Here is a 15852-nt window from a genome sequence, read left to right on the forward strand (position 1 = left end):
GATTCATTTATTACGTCCATCGTTTTTCGGGATTTCTAGACCCCCCTCCCCCCTCTGTCACGCTATTTCCCTATACCTAATACACGTACTGACACACTTTCTTAGACCCCCCCTCCCCCAAATGATGGACGTAATTTGCGAACGTTCCCTTTGTGGTAAAGCTGCAGTTTAAACTATTTTGGAGCCACCCCAACGTCCATCACTTCGGCCTTTCGTCAAAAATTATCTTGCATGCATCCCATACACACACATTACCACACGCGCGTACGGAACGGATTGTGCTCCAGTCGGCTCGCTGCTCCGTTCGTCGAGTGGACGGCAAGTGCATGTGTGGGTGCTGGCTGCTTGCTTGCTAGCATGCTTTCGTCCGCCGTCGTCGGCTCTTCTGTCTGTCGCCTGCTCCGATTAGTGTTGAGTTGTGAGTTGTGGAAGACGGTCAGCAGCAGAGGAATATCGCGGAGCAAGCGTTGGACTCATACCGATTACTGTCTCGTCGTCGTCGTCGCCTTCTAGATTATTGGAAGAAACGCGTACGCGGTGCATTTTTTACGGTTTTTGGATTGGTTTTGTCGTCGTGTCGCGTGTGATTTTAGTGAACTGGAGAACAATTAGGTTTGGAAGTGCTTTACATTCGTGATTTGCAACATTTTAGTGACGAAAATTGGGGGATTAGTGTGAAAACAGGTGAAGAATCTATACAGAATCTGTCCAGTTCTTGGAGGTTATACGAGTTGGATCACTGGAAGAGAAGTGTGTGTTCAAAGGTGGAACGATTATTGTGCTCTTGTTCGTGAAGAGTAGGCTCTGAGTTATGTACACATCTGAAGAATAATAGTGAAGAGTCAGAGTTTCCGTTCCGAAGAGTAGCCTGTGCGAAGTGTTGGTGTGCAGACGGGCGAGTGTGCGTTAATCGTAGTAGGCAGGCAGTGCAAAACATTCTTAAATCTTGCCTTCCGCTTTCGTCTTGCGCGAGTTCGCTATCTTGTGTGAAGAATTCCAGCTTCGAGTTGCGAAGGTCTCCTGCGGAGAGTGGCGAAGAATCTTCAACCGACAACTACAATAACTACTACAACAGCTGCGTTCATCAGCGCGATAATCATCGACCAGCAGCAATCAGCAATTGAATGTAATGACGGGCAAATTTCTATATCTTTTAGTTATTATCATATATTTTTTGTTATGATGGGCAAACAGCAATCTTCCACATCTAAATTGGGGTCTTGTGTGGTTGTGCGGATTAGTCTAAGTCACCGTAATCAATTATAACAGAGCGCCATTGTGATGCAACGGAATCAAAGTTAACCTTGACCGGTTACTGCTAGCGTATCTGCAATCAGCAGCGACCCGCTACCTACGATGTCATGGGTTACTGCGTGCAGTTTCGCTGATTCGGTGTGCTGATTCCAAGTTAGAATATTCTTTCTTTAGTCTTCTGTAGACTGTAGATTTAATCCATCCTCGGAGGGGGGCTTAAGTGTTTGTGTGTCGTTGCGTTTCTGTTTTGTTACTTGTTTCGAAATTGAAACCGAAGAAGAATAACAACAGCTCCGCGCAACCAGGAACCACATCACTGACGGTGGTGGCTGTGGTGATGCAGAAGAAGGAGAAACACACAATGGCCTTTAGTTTTGTTGGTCGGGCCGCGCGGAGAGAAGAAAAAGAAGTGCCACACAGTAGTGTGCGAGTGTATAAGTGCCTTTTGGTCCCGTGTGCGGTTACGGAGTACGTGTGTAGATCTCAGTCAGCGGAGTAAAGAATAATAATAATTTTGTGGCTCTGTTGGCTCTGGATGGGTCGGAAAACGGGATAGTGGAGCCTGCGGAAGCCTGGTTTCCCCCAATAATGGAGTATAAGAGAAAATCGGCGAAGAGCGGTTTGTATGGCAAAAACAAAAAAAGTTGACTTTCTGAATAATCTCAATTCATGGTTCACATCTCATACAATTATTTTACAGTGAAAGATCATAACAGCATATACTCATTATTTTATGGTCAAGCAAAACGGAAGAAATCTGGAAAACCATTAAATAAAAATACGTATAATTACAATAATAATAATATTAAAGCAACCAATTACTAGATATATTTTGTAGTTAAACAGTGTCTAACAACGATATGATTATTTTGTCTGATTGCTGAGTACTCAAATCTTGTTAACCTTATCTTTAAATCTTGTTAATTTCTACTAAATAGGTATATATTGCAGTTTCGTAACACAGAATCTTGAAGCATTCCTACAATAATTGCTACAGAGTGTTCTTGAGGAATTCCTACTACCATTTTTCTAAAAATACGTCACGGATTGCTTCAGCAATTCAACAAGAGATTCCTAACGAGTTATCCCAGTTAATTATTGTTTTGAGCTTGAATCTACCATAGGTATAACAAATTTAAACAAGCATTAAACAGATTCTAATTTTTAAATTTATGTTCAAAATTCTATGTGTTAAACTTTTGGAAACTAAGTGTGAATCTGAATATAAAGTAATTGACGTTGAATATGTTCGATATCTGTAGTTTTATCGATTTTACAGCCTTCTGCTACTATGCGACCCGACACTAGCGCCAAAAGAAGTGCAAACTACATCTGCCTACACATAAAATTTGCTCACAGATGTGCGCTGCTAAGCCACTACTGCGTAAGATCGTCACCGCATGTGCAATCGATTTGGTTTGGGTTTTTTTTTCTGGTTTCGCAGTGGCGCTTCCTCCCTCAAATATACGGAGCTCGAACGCAGCTTCATTTTTAATATGGCAATGAATGACTGAATGTGCGCCGATGATTGTAACACAGGAATTTTGAGAGCACAAGAAGCCTGAACACCAACACACACAGTTCGGTCGACTAGGTACGCCTGTGAATCAGCGTCTGCTGAAGAGTGAAGACCTATTTTCAATTACCGTCGATATCGACGTGTGTTGCGAGCGGGGCGATTGGCCCCGTAAATCGCGCGTACAAACAGCGCTTTATAAATTGTTCGCAATGTGTACACAACAATGCCTGGCCTGGCCTGGCAGTGCTCGACGAGGTGCCGAATTTTCTTCTGGCTGCTTCACTGGGCAATTGGATGCGGTTTCTTGTCCGCTGCTGGCTGGTGCCAAAATGTTACGCAATTTGTGATTGGCGAGAGCAGAAGGAGGAGGGATCACTTTTTTTTTGGAAGACGGAGATACCCAAAACAAAACTGTATTAAAACAAAAAAAAAAATGAAAATAATTTTGATTGCGTTGATAGAAACTGCTAGATCAAATACATAGTATATTATGTAAACCTCGTGGAGATTTTCTTCTAAAATCTCACGGAGATTTCTACTGGATTCTCGTTAAGATTTCTCCTGAAATCTCGTGGAGATTCTCCTGGAATCTTGTAAAGATTTCCCCAGAAATGTCGTGGGGATTCCCCTTTGGAATCTCGTGGAGATTTCCTCTGGAATCTCGTGGAGATACCCTAGAATCTCGTGGAGATTCCCCTGGAATCTCGTGGAGATTCCCCCTGGAATCTCGTGGAGATTCTCCCTGGGATCTCGTGGAGATTCCCCCTGGAATCTCGTGGAGATTGCCCTTGGAATCTCGTGAATATTTCCCCTGGAATCTCGTGGAAATTCCTCCTGGAATCTTGTGAAAGGTTCACCTTGAAATCTCGTAGAGATTTACCCTGCAATCTCGTGGAGATTTTTCCTGGAATCTCGTGGAGATTCTTCTGGAGTCTCGTGGAGATTCCCCCTGGAATTTCGTGGAGATTCCCCTTGAATTTCGTGGAGATTACCCCTGGAATTTCGTGGAAATTCCTCCTGGAATCTTGTGAAGGTTCTTCTTGAAATCTCGTCGTGATTCCCTCTGCTCGTAGAGATTTTCCCTGGAATCTCGTGGAGATTCCCCCTGAAATCTCGTGGAGATGCTCCCTGGAATCTCGTGGAGATTCTCCCTGAAATCTCGTGGAGATTCCCTCTGGAATCTGGTGATGATTCCCTCTGGAATCTCGAAATGATTTCCTCTGGAATTTCGTGTAGATTCCCTCTGGAATCTCATGTAGATTGTCTCTGGAATCTCGTGTAGATTCCCTCCGGAATCTCGTGTAGATTCCCTCTGGAATCTCGAGGAGATTCCCCCTGGAATCTCGAGGAGATTCCCCCTGGAATCTCGAGGAGATTCCCCCTGGAATCTCGAGGAGATTCCCCCTGGAATCTCGAGGAGATTCCCCCTGGAATCTCGAGGAGATTCCCCCTGGAATCTCGAGGAGATTCCCCCTGGAATCTCGAGGAGATTCCCCCTGGAATCTCGAGGAGATTCCCCCTGGAATCTCGAGGAGATTCCCCCTGGAATCTCGAGGAGATTCCCCCTGGAATCTCGAGGAGATTCCCCCTGGAATCTCGAGGAGATTCCCCCTGGAATCTCGAGGAGATTCCCCCTGGAATCTCGAGGAGATTCCCCCTGGAATCTCGTGGAGATTCCCCCTGGAATCTCGTGGAGATTCCCCCTGGAATCTCGTGGAGATTCCCCCTGGAATCTCGTGGAGATTCCCCCTGGAATCTCGTGGAGATTCCCCCTGGAATCTCTTGGAGATTCCCCCTGGAATCTCTTGGAGATTCCCCCTGGAATCTCTTGGAGATTCCCCCTGGAATCTCTTGGAGATTCCCTCTGGAATCTCTTGGAGATTCCCTCTGGAATCTCTTGGAGATTCCCCCTGGAAACTCTTGGAGATTCCCCCTGGAATCTCTTGGAGATTTCCCCTGGAATCTCTTGGAGATTTCCCCTGGAATCTCTTGGAGATTTCCCCTGGAATCTCTTGGAGATTTCCCCTGGAATCTCTTGGAGATTTCCCCTGGAATCTCTTGGAGATTCCCCCTGGAATCTCTTGGAGATTCCCCCTGGAATCTCTTGGAGATTCCCCCTGGAATCTCTTGGAGATTCCCCCTGGAATCTCTTGGAGATTCCCCCTGGAATCTCTTGGAGATTCCTCCTGGAATCTCTTGGAGATTCCCCCTGGAATCTCTTGGAGATTCCCCCTGGAATCTCTTGGAGATTCCCCCTGGAATCTCTTGGAGATTCCCCCTGGAATCTCTTGGAGATTCCCCCTGGAATCTCTTGGAGATTTCCCCTGGAATCTCTTGGAGATTTCCCCTGGAATCTCTTGGAGATTTCCCCTGGAATCTCTTGGAGATTTCCCCTGGAATCTCTTGGAGATTTCCCCTGGAATCTCTTGGAGATTCCCCCTGGAATCTCTTGGAGATTCCCTCTGGAATCTCGTGGAGATTCCTCCTGGAATCTTCTGGAGATTCCCTCTGGAATCTCTTGGAGATTCCTCCTGGAATCTTCTGGAGATTCTCCCTGGAATCTCGAGGAGATTCCCCCTGGAATCTCGAGGAGATTTCCCCTAGAATCTCGAGGAGGTTCCCCCCGGAATCTCGAGGAGGTTCCCCCCGGAATCTCGTGGAGATGGCCTCCGGAATCTCGGGGAGATTGCCTCCGGAATCTCGTGGAGATTGCCTCCGGAATCTCGTGGAGATTGCCTCCGGAATCTCGTGGAGATTCTCTCCGGAATCTCGTGGAGATTGCCTACGGAATCTCGTGGATATGCTCTCTGGAATCACGTGGAGATTCCTTCTGGAATCTTGTGGAGATCTTGTAGAGATTCCCTCTGGAATCTTGTGGAGATTCCTTCTCCCTTTGGAATCTCGTGCAGATTTCCTTTGGAATCTCGTGGAGATGCCCTCTGGAATCTCGTGGAGATTCCCCTTGAAATCTCGTGGATTCCCCGTATCTTGCGGAGATTCCCCCTGGAATCTCGTTGTGATTCCCCCTGGAATCTCGTTGTGATTCCCCCTGGAATCTCGTGGAGATTTCCCCTGGAATCTCATGGAGATTCCTCCTGAAATCTCGTGGAGATTCCCCCACGAGGTTAGAATCAAAATTTTGACCACATTTGTCATGATTTGTCCCACTGTGCGTGCACACAGGATCTGTCGTCAGGATGCCGGTTTGCTAGGGCGAGCCCTTTTCCATGCTTCCTATTGGAACGCATGCGCCCTTCCTCATCAGCTGATTCTATGAGATGGTTATGCATGTATGTGTACGCTGCAGCATCCTCCTCAAGAAGGTGTAACCTTGAGAAAGCGGCATATTGATCGAGTGCCAGATGATGATGGGTATTTGTAAACATTTCTACTCCGGTGTTTACGTTCAATGCAAACACATAAATCAGTGCGCAAACGCACTTACGGCGTGAAATTGCATTGTGACGAAGACTACACATTTGAAGATTGTCGTTCGCTGCTGTGTTTCATAGACTTGAAGAAATTTTCACTTAGATTCTTCATCATTTTCTCATTGTGTTTTATGTGCAAAACCACATAACATTTTACAGCAATTAAATCCATTTGATTCTTAGATAATATCTTAGATAATATTATCTACCTGTGATTCTAATTTCATGTATTATTTCTAAGAAAAATTGAAACTGTGAAATTGTTAAATTTGCTCATTTTGTTCTGTTTAACAATTGTTTTCGATGTTCAACAATGGTAAATAGTTACTGATCCACCATGAACACATATCTTCGACGCTCTTGTTCAATCACCCCTTGTTGTTTTTTTACTGTTAGGTAGTTTGTATTGGTGTTCAGTCTGTTTTGGTCCGCGCATTCATCACGTTGCCCAGTTTGAAGGTTATGATCAGCAGGTTGCTTCCGGTCCAAAAGGGTTTCCCTTTCAGGGAAAATAAATGAAGTCATCGTGTGTTCAGTTCGCTTCTGTTTGGACACCGTTTGGACGTCGTGAGAGACAGGAGAAAGTTTACTGCCGTAGTGTAGTAACCTGCTTTTTGCACGGTCCTCCACCCAAATGAATGGTGTTTTTTTTTCGGAGTGGTCCAACCTCGGTAGCCCTTTTGTACCCACCCATCAGGGTTTGTCGTGTCGGTTGAGCCCTGCGGGAAAAATTCAAATTCAATTTGTTGCCTCGACGGCGATGACTGGTTTGAATTTTTTCGGTTCCTCAATAATGGAATCGCGCCCCCCGATGCGCCCGGTCGGTCTCGCTTCGCTAATTGAAATCGAGCTTCTTGTGGCGTCCCACCAACCTGGTGATTTCCGCGTAACTTAATGACTATTTGGACGATGGGGAAGAAGTTTAAAGTTCATAGAGTAGAGAAGCCGTGTTGCGCTGTTATTGGACGATGATGAGATAGTATGCCACCGATCGATCGATTCGAACCTAGTTTTTGCGTGATCTTGGTGAAGTAAACTTCACTTCCTTCATTTGTACGTGCAGGTCAGGTCTCAGTATAGTCAGTAAAGATCTGTTGCTGTATTGACGGTAGTGATCAATCTTTCTACAATGCTGTTGAAACAAGCTGTCATACATATTGGAATTTTTACCACAGTAGCAGTTACGGACGAATTCATAACTCGAGACCAGCAATAGAAAAGGTCATTTCACCGTTTTATAACAAACTACATTCATCTGCCATTGAATATCTACATCATGTTAGCTATCTACTAGTGATATTTGAGTTTATTTTTTTTTCAAAGATACTGTCCAAATTTTCAAAAAAATGTGCGCCAAGTTAAAATGAGTCTATGTACATTAACTACATGAATTAGACTGTATATTTTACTTTTCGGAACTTCTCGGTTACCCGACCAGAAGCTCCTAACAAGATTATAACAAAATTATTACAACCGTTGTTAGAAATAACACAATTTGATATAATTTTGTTGTAAGGATTCGTATATGTGAATAACCATAACAAAATTGTACCAAAATTTGTTATTATTTTAAAAACAAAACTATAACAAAACTTGTCTTATTTTTTCAAACAGATATATAACAGCATTTGTTACATTATGCATATTAAAATAATTGCTTATAACAAAATTTCATAACACACTTATTGTACTTTACTATTACTTTAGAGCTTTTAGTAGAACTTGTTACTTCAGACTCTAGTTTAATTTAAAAACACTTCACTAATACTTTACTTTTGCAAAAGAAAATAAAAAATGAATAACTCTTTTAAAGAAAAACTAGAAAGGACGAGCAAATTCCTTTTAATTCTACTACTGTGCTTATCTTCGGACAGATAGGCCTATTTCGTCTGTGACTTACAGACTTCTTCAGTGTCAAGTGCAGTCGAGCAGTTTTTCTTTAAAAGAGTTATTCATTTTTTATTTTCTTTTGCAAAAGTAAAGTATTAGTGAAGTGTTTTTAAATTAAACTAGAGTCTGAAACACTTATTGTAGTTTTTGCGACATTTTTTTAACAAAATAATTCCAAAATTTGTTGGATTTTTTGTATTGACGCGAAATAGTTTGATCAGTTTGTAACATTGACCACTCGAGGCAAAAGCCATAAAACAAAACTTATATCTCCCTTGGCCGACGCGTAATTTGGGGATGACGTCATAGGGAATCGCGCCACTTGGGCGGTGGCTTCTATATTCGTCTGTTTTCCACTATAACTCAATCAAATTTGAACCAATTGACACAACTTTTGGAATGTGGTGAGATAGGTATAGTATCTACACGTGTACAACATTTTTAGTCAATTGGTTCAAAATTGACTGAGTTATAGTGGAAAACAGACGAATATAGAAGCCACCGCCCAAGTGGCGCGATACCCTATTTGTTGAAAAAAAAATGCAATAGAACAACTTGTTAACATTTAGTTATAATCTGCCAAATTCTTCCCAAATCAGCAGTGCTTTGAGGCTATTGTCGTTATGCGATATCATTATAGCTGGAAGGTGTAATAAAAAAAACTGTTGGGATATCACGATGGCTTGTCGAATGTAAACATTATTGTCAATACTAACTCTAAGCTGGAGCTGGAAATCAAATACTTCACAGCTATCTTTTTCTATTTTTTTGGGTTCTTTTGTTGCACTCTAATCCAAAACCGGAATAGTTCCCGGATGATGTGCCAATCGAATAAGAATCCTCACCAACAAAACAGCTGCTTTCAAAGAATACGTTTTGGTACTGTTGCAGCGCTTTGTAGCGTTTTAAAGAACATTCTTTCTGCTGGAAGCTGTGGTGAAGAACCTGTTGACGCAACAGCACAGTATTTTCTAGACGATGTTGGGTAAGTTTTGTTACACAACAATGTCTTGTCTGATGTGAAACAAAACAAGTAAACATTGACAAACTTCCCCTTTATCAGATCATTAGCTTTTCTTTCTTCTCGGTTAACCTAAGTTTTGTTTTCTTACGCGATAGATTGTCGGGTAAACAACGTGAAAAAGGTTTGGAACTTTTTATCAGACCGTTTTCAAATTTTGGTAGGATGTCAAAGATACAGTAGACGTTCGACAACTGCAACATGTTTACGTTTCACTTAGCGAACAAAAATCCGATAACTGGAACGCCTGACAGTATCAACATACCATCAACTGACGTAAAATGAACGTGAACTTCATCCGTATGTTCATTTTAGCTAACATGGTGCTCCATTTTGACATTTGGCGGTGCGATAACTGCAAATTCGTTGCACACACCGGACTTGCAGTTAAATAGCATTGAAATAAAACCGCTTGCACTGACCGAACGTCTACTGTAATAACCTTTCTGAAAGTAACCGTTGCCGAGATATTTGGAATTTAACTTCATGAGTCTCTCAATATGTAAGAAAATGCGCTATTTTCATAAGTTATTCGATGCTCAATCAACAACATTATGCTATTTGCTAACACATTTGTATATCCCAAAAACAATCACTCAAGTTTGAAAATTATAGGAGGATTGTGAACTTCATTTTGTAGAAACAAATGAAATTTCTAACGTGAAATGATGATAATGGATTGTTTTTATCGATAAACTCTAAGTAAGAACAAAGAAATATAACTTTGGAATAAATAAATTCTCCGTTTGTAAATCAATTATGCGTTTTATTGTTTTGAACAAGCGTCATTTCTGCGTGACAATCCGTATCAACCAGATTCGGATTTCCTTTCTAGTGCTTTATCTGACGATAGCGATCGCCCTCGATTCAATACAAATCGATATCGATCGATATCGAAAACCTCTCACTGGTTGATCGGGATGTTTCAGGCAATTTGGCCGATAAAACCCTCAAGACGAAGAGAACAAACCAGTCGATAATACCCAAAGTTTCTTAAACGACGGATATTACATGTGCTGCAATTTGCAACCGGACGAACAGTGGAGCAGATCTGGTTGGATGGTTAGAACACTTGACTATCACGCCGAGGACCTGGGATCGAATCCCACTCCCGACAAGCTCACAAAAATGTGAGTTCTTCCTTCGGAAGGGAAGTAAAGCGTGGGTCCCGAGATGAACTAGCCCAGGGCTAAAAATCTCGTTAATACAGATAAAAAAAAAAAAAGACCGGACGAACAATGTTTCCGTTACATGGAACTACGTTGTGTATGCCTTCCAACACTTTTGAGTTGAATTTTACACAAATGACGTATCTTTACACGCGAAAACATTAGATCGGTTACAATAAATACCAAAACAGTCCAGCTGTTCTAATTTCACCAAAAAGTATACCAAGTAGTGAATGTTATTGAACATGGAAAAAGCAAAAGTGGAACTAAATAATTACCTATTACAGAACTACGTGATTTCTTTGCTTTATTTGCTTTACGTGGCTAAGCAGTTTCTCTAAGAACTAAAATATTGTTAGTTCAAGAGTCATAAACAAAAATATGGATTGTATTTTTCACAATAAGTTTGAACGCTTGCTCTGTAGTAGATTTTTCGCAATCAACTTTGAGGCATAGCGTGATCGAATTCGAATTCCTTCATGGCATGACACCAAGCTCATAATCCTTCTCAAATTAGCACTTCGGGAAGGATTTGGAAAGTTTACCCACTGGCGGCAGTAGCAAAACAAAACTTTTGGTTTGCAAATAAGCCGGGCTACCCGGCCGGCTCCGGACCCGGCAGGTCACGATCAGAAATCCATTGGCACCGATGAAGGAAAATATACCGAACTCTCCTCATTTGGAAGGATATGTACCATCAACGTGCACATATTTATTCAGCTGGGGTCCGTGTCGTGTGTACGGCTGCCGACTGATTGCGTGGCGACACGACGTTGTCAGCAGAGCGGCGAGGCTCTGCGGCTAGCGTGAATCGAAGTGATAAGATACCTACGTTCACATGTGCCGCAGGCCGGCGAATGGAATGTGTACCACCGCATCGTGCATACCTTTACGGCGAATCGACAGACGGTTCTCCGGTGGGAAATATTTTTTGTGGACTGCAAATAGACATAATCCGCCAAAAATGGCATGGGTCAATCGCGAATGGTGAACAGTCACAGAACAGTTTTATTTTTAGTTAACCTTCCGTAACTCGCGCGGTTGACGGTCATCACCACACTAATGCTGAGTACAAAAAGCGAAATTTTTTCTACATGTTGTACAATATACAACAGCGCGATCGCTCGTGGGTTAATACAACAGTATCAATCAATATATTTGACATATTAACATTTAAATTTTGAAATGCTGGATCAAAATTTAGAAAATATTGCCTAAATTCACCTTAAAGAAACTATAAATTATGATTTTGATATACACCGTCTATGTATACTGTTTCGTCTACGAAATGCGGGTGCTCCCGATGAAGTTGAGAGATCTGCAGTTCCACGTACCGAGCTTCCAATCGCAAGTCCCTTTTCGTCGCTGTGGTCGTCGCCATTGGTATCGGTTTGCATTCTTCTCTTGTTGATTTTCCGGTGCTAGTCTTTTTTACGGCTGGTTCACAGGGCCTGACACCAACCCACTAACCCAGGGAGCTGGGCTAACCTTCCCGGAAGCTACGGGTTCTGGATTGGCATTTCCTCCAACTACAGTGCTAAATAGCTAGGCTCAAGCGCCAGTCTTCGCCGGGGGTGGTGTTTTTAATGGGCTCCCAGGAGATAATATTTTACCTGAGCTTTCAACCCCGGAATCTCGTGGATATTCCTCCAGGAATCTCGTGGAGATTCCTCCTGAAATGTCGTGGAGATTCATCCTGGAATCTCGTGGAGATTCCTCCTGGAATCTCGTGGTGATTCCTCCTGGAATCTAGTGGAGGTTCCCCCTGGAATCTCGTGGAGATTCGCTCTAGAACCACGTGGAGATTCCGCCCATAACCTCGTGGAGATTCTCCCCAGAATCTCGTGGAGATTCCCCGTGGAATCTCGAGGAGATTCCCCGTGGAATCTCGTGGAGATTCCCCGTGAAATTTCGTGGAGATTCTTCCAGAAATCTCGTGAAGATTTTCACTGGAACCTCGTGGAGATTTCCTCTGGAATCTCGTGGAGATTCCCTATGGAATCTCGTGGAGATTCCCTCCTGAATTTTCCTTGAGATTCCCTCCTGGAATCTCGTGAAGATTTCCTCCTGAAACCTCGTGGAGATTCCCTCCAGGAAACTCGTGGAGATTCCCTCCAGGAAACTCGTGGAGATTCCCTCCAGGAAACTCGTGGAGATTCCCTCCAGGAAACTCGTGGAGATTCCTTCCTGGAATCTCGTGGAGATTCCCTCCTGGAATCTCGTGGAGATTCCCTCCTGGAATCTCGTGGAGATTCCCTCCTGGAATCTCGTGGAGATTCCATCTGGAATTTCGTGGAGATACCATCTGGAATCTCGTGGAGATTCCCTCTGGAATCTCGTGGAGATTCCTCCTGGAATTTCGTGGAGATTCCCTCTGGAATCTCGTGGAGGTTCCCTCTGGAATCTCGTGGAGATTCCCTCTGGAATCTCGTGGAGATTCCCGCTGGAATCTCGTGGAGATTCCCTCTGGAATCTCTTAGAGATTCCCTATGGAATCTCGTGGAGATTCCCTCTGGAATCTCGTGGAGATTCCCTCTGGAATCTCGTGGAGATTCCGTCTGGAATCTCGTGGAGATTCCCTCTGGAATCTCGTGGAGATTCCCTCTGGAATCTCGTGGAGATTCCCTCTGGAATCTCGTGGAGATTCCCTCTGGAATCTCGTGGAGATTCCCTCTGGAATCTCGTGGAGATTCCCTCTGGAATCTCGTGGAGATTCCCTCTGGAATCTCGTGGAGATTCCCTCTGGAATCTCGTGGAGATTCCCTCTGGAATCTCGTGGAGATTCCCTCTGGAATCTCGTGGAGATTCCCTCTGGAATCTCGTGGAGATTCCCTCTGGAATCTCGTGGAGATTCCCTCTGGAATCTCGTGGAGATTCCCTCTGGAATCTCGTGGAGATTCCCTCTGGAATCTCGTGGAGATTCCCTCTGGAATCTCGTGGAGATTCCCTCTGGAATCTCGTGGAGATTCCCTCTGGAATCTCGTCGAGATTCCCTCTGGAATCTCGTGGAGATTTCCACTGGAATCTAGTGGAGATTTCCTCTGGAATCTCGTGGAGATCCCCTCTGGAATCTCGTGGAGATTCCCTCTGGAATCTCGTGGAGATTCCCTCTGGAATCTCGTGGAGATTCCCTCTGGAATCTCGTGGAGATTCCCTCTGGAATCTCGTGGAGATTCCCTCTGGAATCTCGTGGAGATTCCCTCTGGAATCTCGTGGAGATTCCCTCTGGAATCTCGTGGAGATTCCCTCTGGAATCTCGTGGAGATTCCCTCTGGAATCTCGTGGAGATTCCCTCTGGAATCTCGTGGAGATTCCCTCTGGAATCTCGTGGAGATTCCCTCTGGAATCTCGTGGAGATTCCCTCTGGAATCTCGTGGAGATTCCCTCTGGAATCTCGTGGAGATTCCCTCTGAAATATAGTGGAGATTCCCTCTGGAATCTCGTGGAGATCCCCTCTGGAATCTTGTGGAGATTCCCTCTGGAATCTTGTGGAGATTCCCTCTGGAATCTTGTGGAGATTCCCTCTGGAATCTCGTGGAGATTCCCTCTGGAATCTCGTGGAGATTTTCCTGGAATCTTGCCTAAATTCACCTTAAAGAAACTATAAATTATGATTTTGATATACATCGTCTATGTATACTGTTTCGTCTACGAAATTACACTTTCGTCATAGCTGAAACCTTGAATAAAAATATCTCCGAAAAGTTATATCTGAGGCTCTGTCACAGCTTCAGCAGCATTGGTTAGTTACATGGCTAAAATCTAACGAGGCGGGTAGTCTTACTTAAGAGCTGTGAGAATGATGTCTTAGCTTTAAGAGCCTCAGAAAGCTATTACTATTATGTTCTTTTTTAAATACTAAAAAGTAATTTTCAATTATTATCATATATAATTGTAAAATTTGTTTACTTGAATGCCACTAAACCCTATCGACTGTGGCTCACTGTTGTGAATATCAGGAGAATAAGAGCATGAGGTTCTTCGTTTCCACAGCTCAGAAAGAGGTAGGGTCTGGGACCATTTCGGCAGAAGCATCTATTTTGGGCACTTGCTGCTATAACTCAGTCAATTTCAAACTGATTGACTTGAATTTTTCGACATAGCTAGATACTGCGCCTTCCTGATCGTGTTTCAAAAATCAAGTCAATCGGTTCAAAATTGACTGAGTTATAGCAGCAAGTGCCCAAAATAGGTACTCCTGCCCAAATGGTCCCAGACCCTACATGACATATCACTAACTTTGAACCATCTCTATGGGCACATGTGTTCCATTTGGTTCAGAAGAACTTTAACTTCGTCCTTATGTAGGCATTTACAGTTATTTCGATAAGAACAAAAATTGATATCTTTTATAACATTGAGTTATTCGTGTGATATTCATCAATTCTTTGAACAACACATCAAAATCACATCAAGTTATGACATGAAAAATTGTTCGTGTTGATGATTTAAATATTCTTGTTTACCCGGGTGATCACCACAACTTTTGCTACTTGTCATGCCTTAATAATGTTTCATTACATGTTAGGTGATGTATCTGTTTAAAGAATAGCTAACGTTCGCCAACAATATTTAAAAGTAAAATTTTGTTAATATGCTATAATGGCTTATTTTCCGTAACTTATTTGGTGGCGCACTTAGTTGCGAAACATGCATGTTTCCAAAAGTATTATAAGGCCAGTGTAATTGCTCGCTTGATTTGTTTAAATTATTCACTAAACCAAATCGAATAAAGTTCGTACAAATACATCCAAACCTGATGAATGCCTTATAAAAAATCATCAGCCTATTTCTGCGCCCACCGTGGAACGCAATTTTTTAATTGCGCTGTTCAGCACATACAATCAAACGCCGAAAATTAGCATGAATGGGCATGACGTACGTCTCGTGAAAAAAAAGCTTCCGACCACAAAACGCCTATAACCTTTTGAATGGAACACACAACAGAAGACGAAGTCTGCACGCGACCTACACCCGCCCTCCCATCAGCCCGCGCCCCATCTATCGCTAATGAATAACTCTAAATGCGTGTGGTACGAGAGAGAACAATCGGCAAACACAGAAGCACAACACACCCAGGGTACATAGAGCAAATTGGTGCGAGCGGTGTGTGGTGGTGGCGGCCGACGAACGACCCACAAAAGCTTCCCCTAAATGTGGCCAAAGTGCCGGCCGAGTACTGCCGGTCGTTGCGAGGGTAATGGAGCGTGGCCATCGCGTCGTCGTCGTTGTTCGGGGCTCCTTGTTCGAATTGGTGGGGATTTCATGCGTACAGGGCAGTGCCAAATTTTCGACGATCGACCCCCAAATTATTGAAGACCAAATATACATAGAGCGATGTACATTTAAAGTCCTTGGCAATCGACTTCGGATGCAACTTTGTAGCGTTACAATGAATTGGTTTAGATGTTATGTTGATAGGGTTCTAATAATGGACCAATACAAGATTTTCCATTGGAAGTTCAACCAACAATTCCTCCAAGAGCTCTGACATTTCTCCAGGAATTTATTCATGAATTTCTTTAGGAGTATCATTCTCATTTCATTTGAGAAGCAATTAATTTATTG

At 43.2% G+C, this 15852-nt stretch overlaps 1 protein-coding gene across 1 annotated transcript in view; it reads left to right on the top strand.

The window, feature by feature from the left end:
* Positions 1-398: 398 nt before the first annotated feature.
* Positions 399-15852, top strand: part of LOC109429628 (klarsicht protein) — an 833281-nt gene continuing 817827 nt past the window's right edge. The window contains exon 1 of the mRNA XM_029864114.2: positions 399-1126. The gene's annotated coding sequence lies outside the window, so the exon portion shown is untranslated. The remainder of the gene's footprint in view (positions 1127-15852) is intronic.

Source organism: Aedes albopictus, chromosome 2 (genome assembly GCF_035046485.1).
Source record: "Aedes albopictus strain Foshan chromosome 2, AalbF5, whole genome shotgun sequence".
Classification (NCBI taxonomy): Eukaryota; Metazoa; Arthropoda; class Insecta; order Diptera; family Culicidae; genus Aedes; species Aedes albopictus.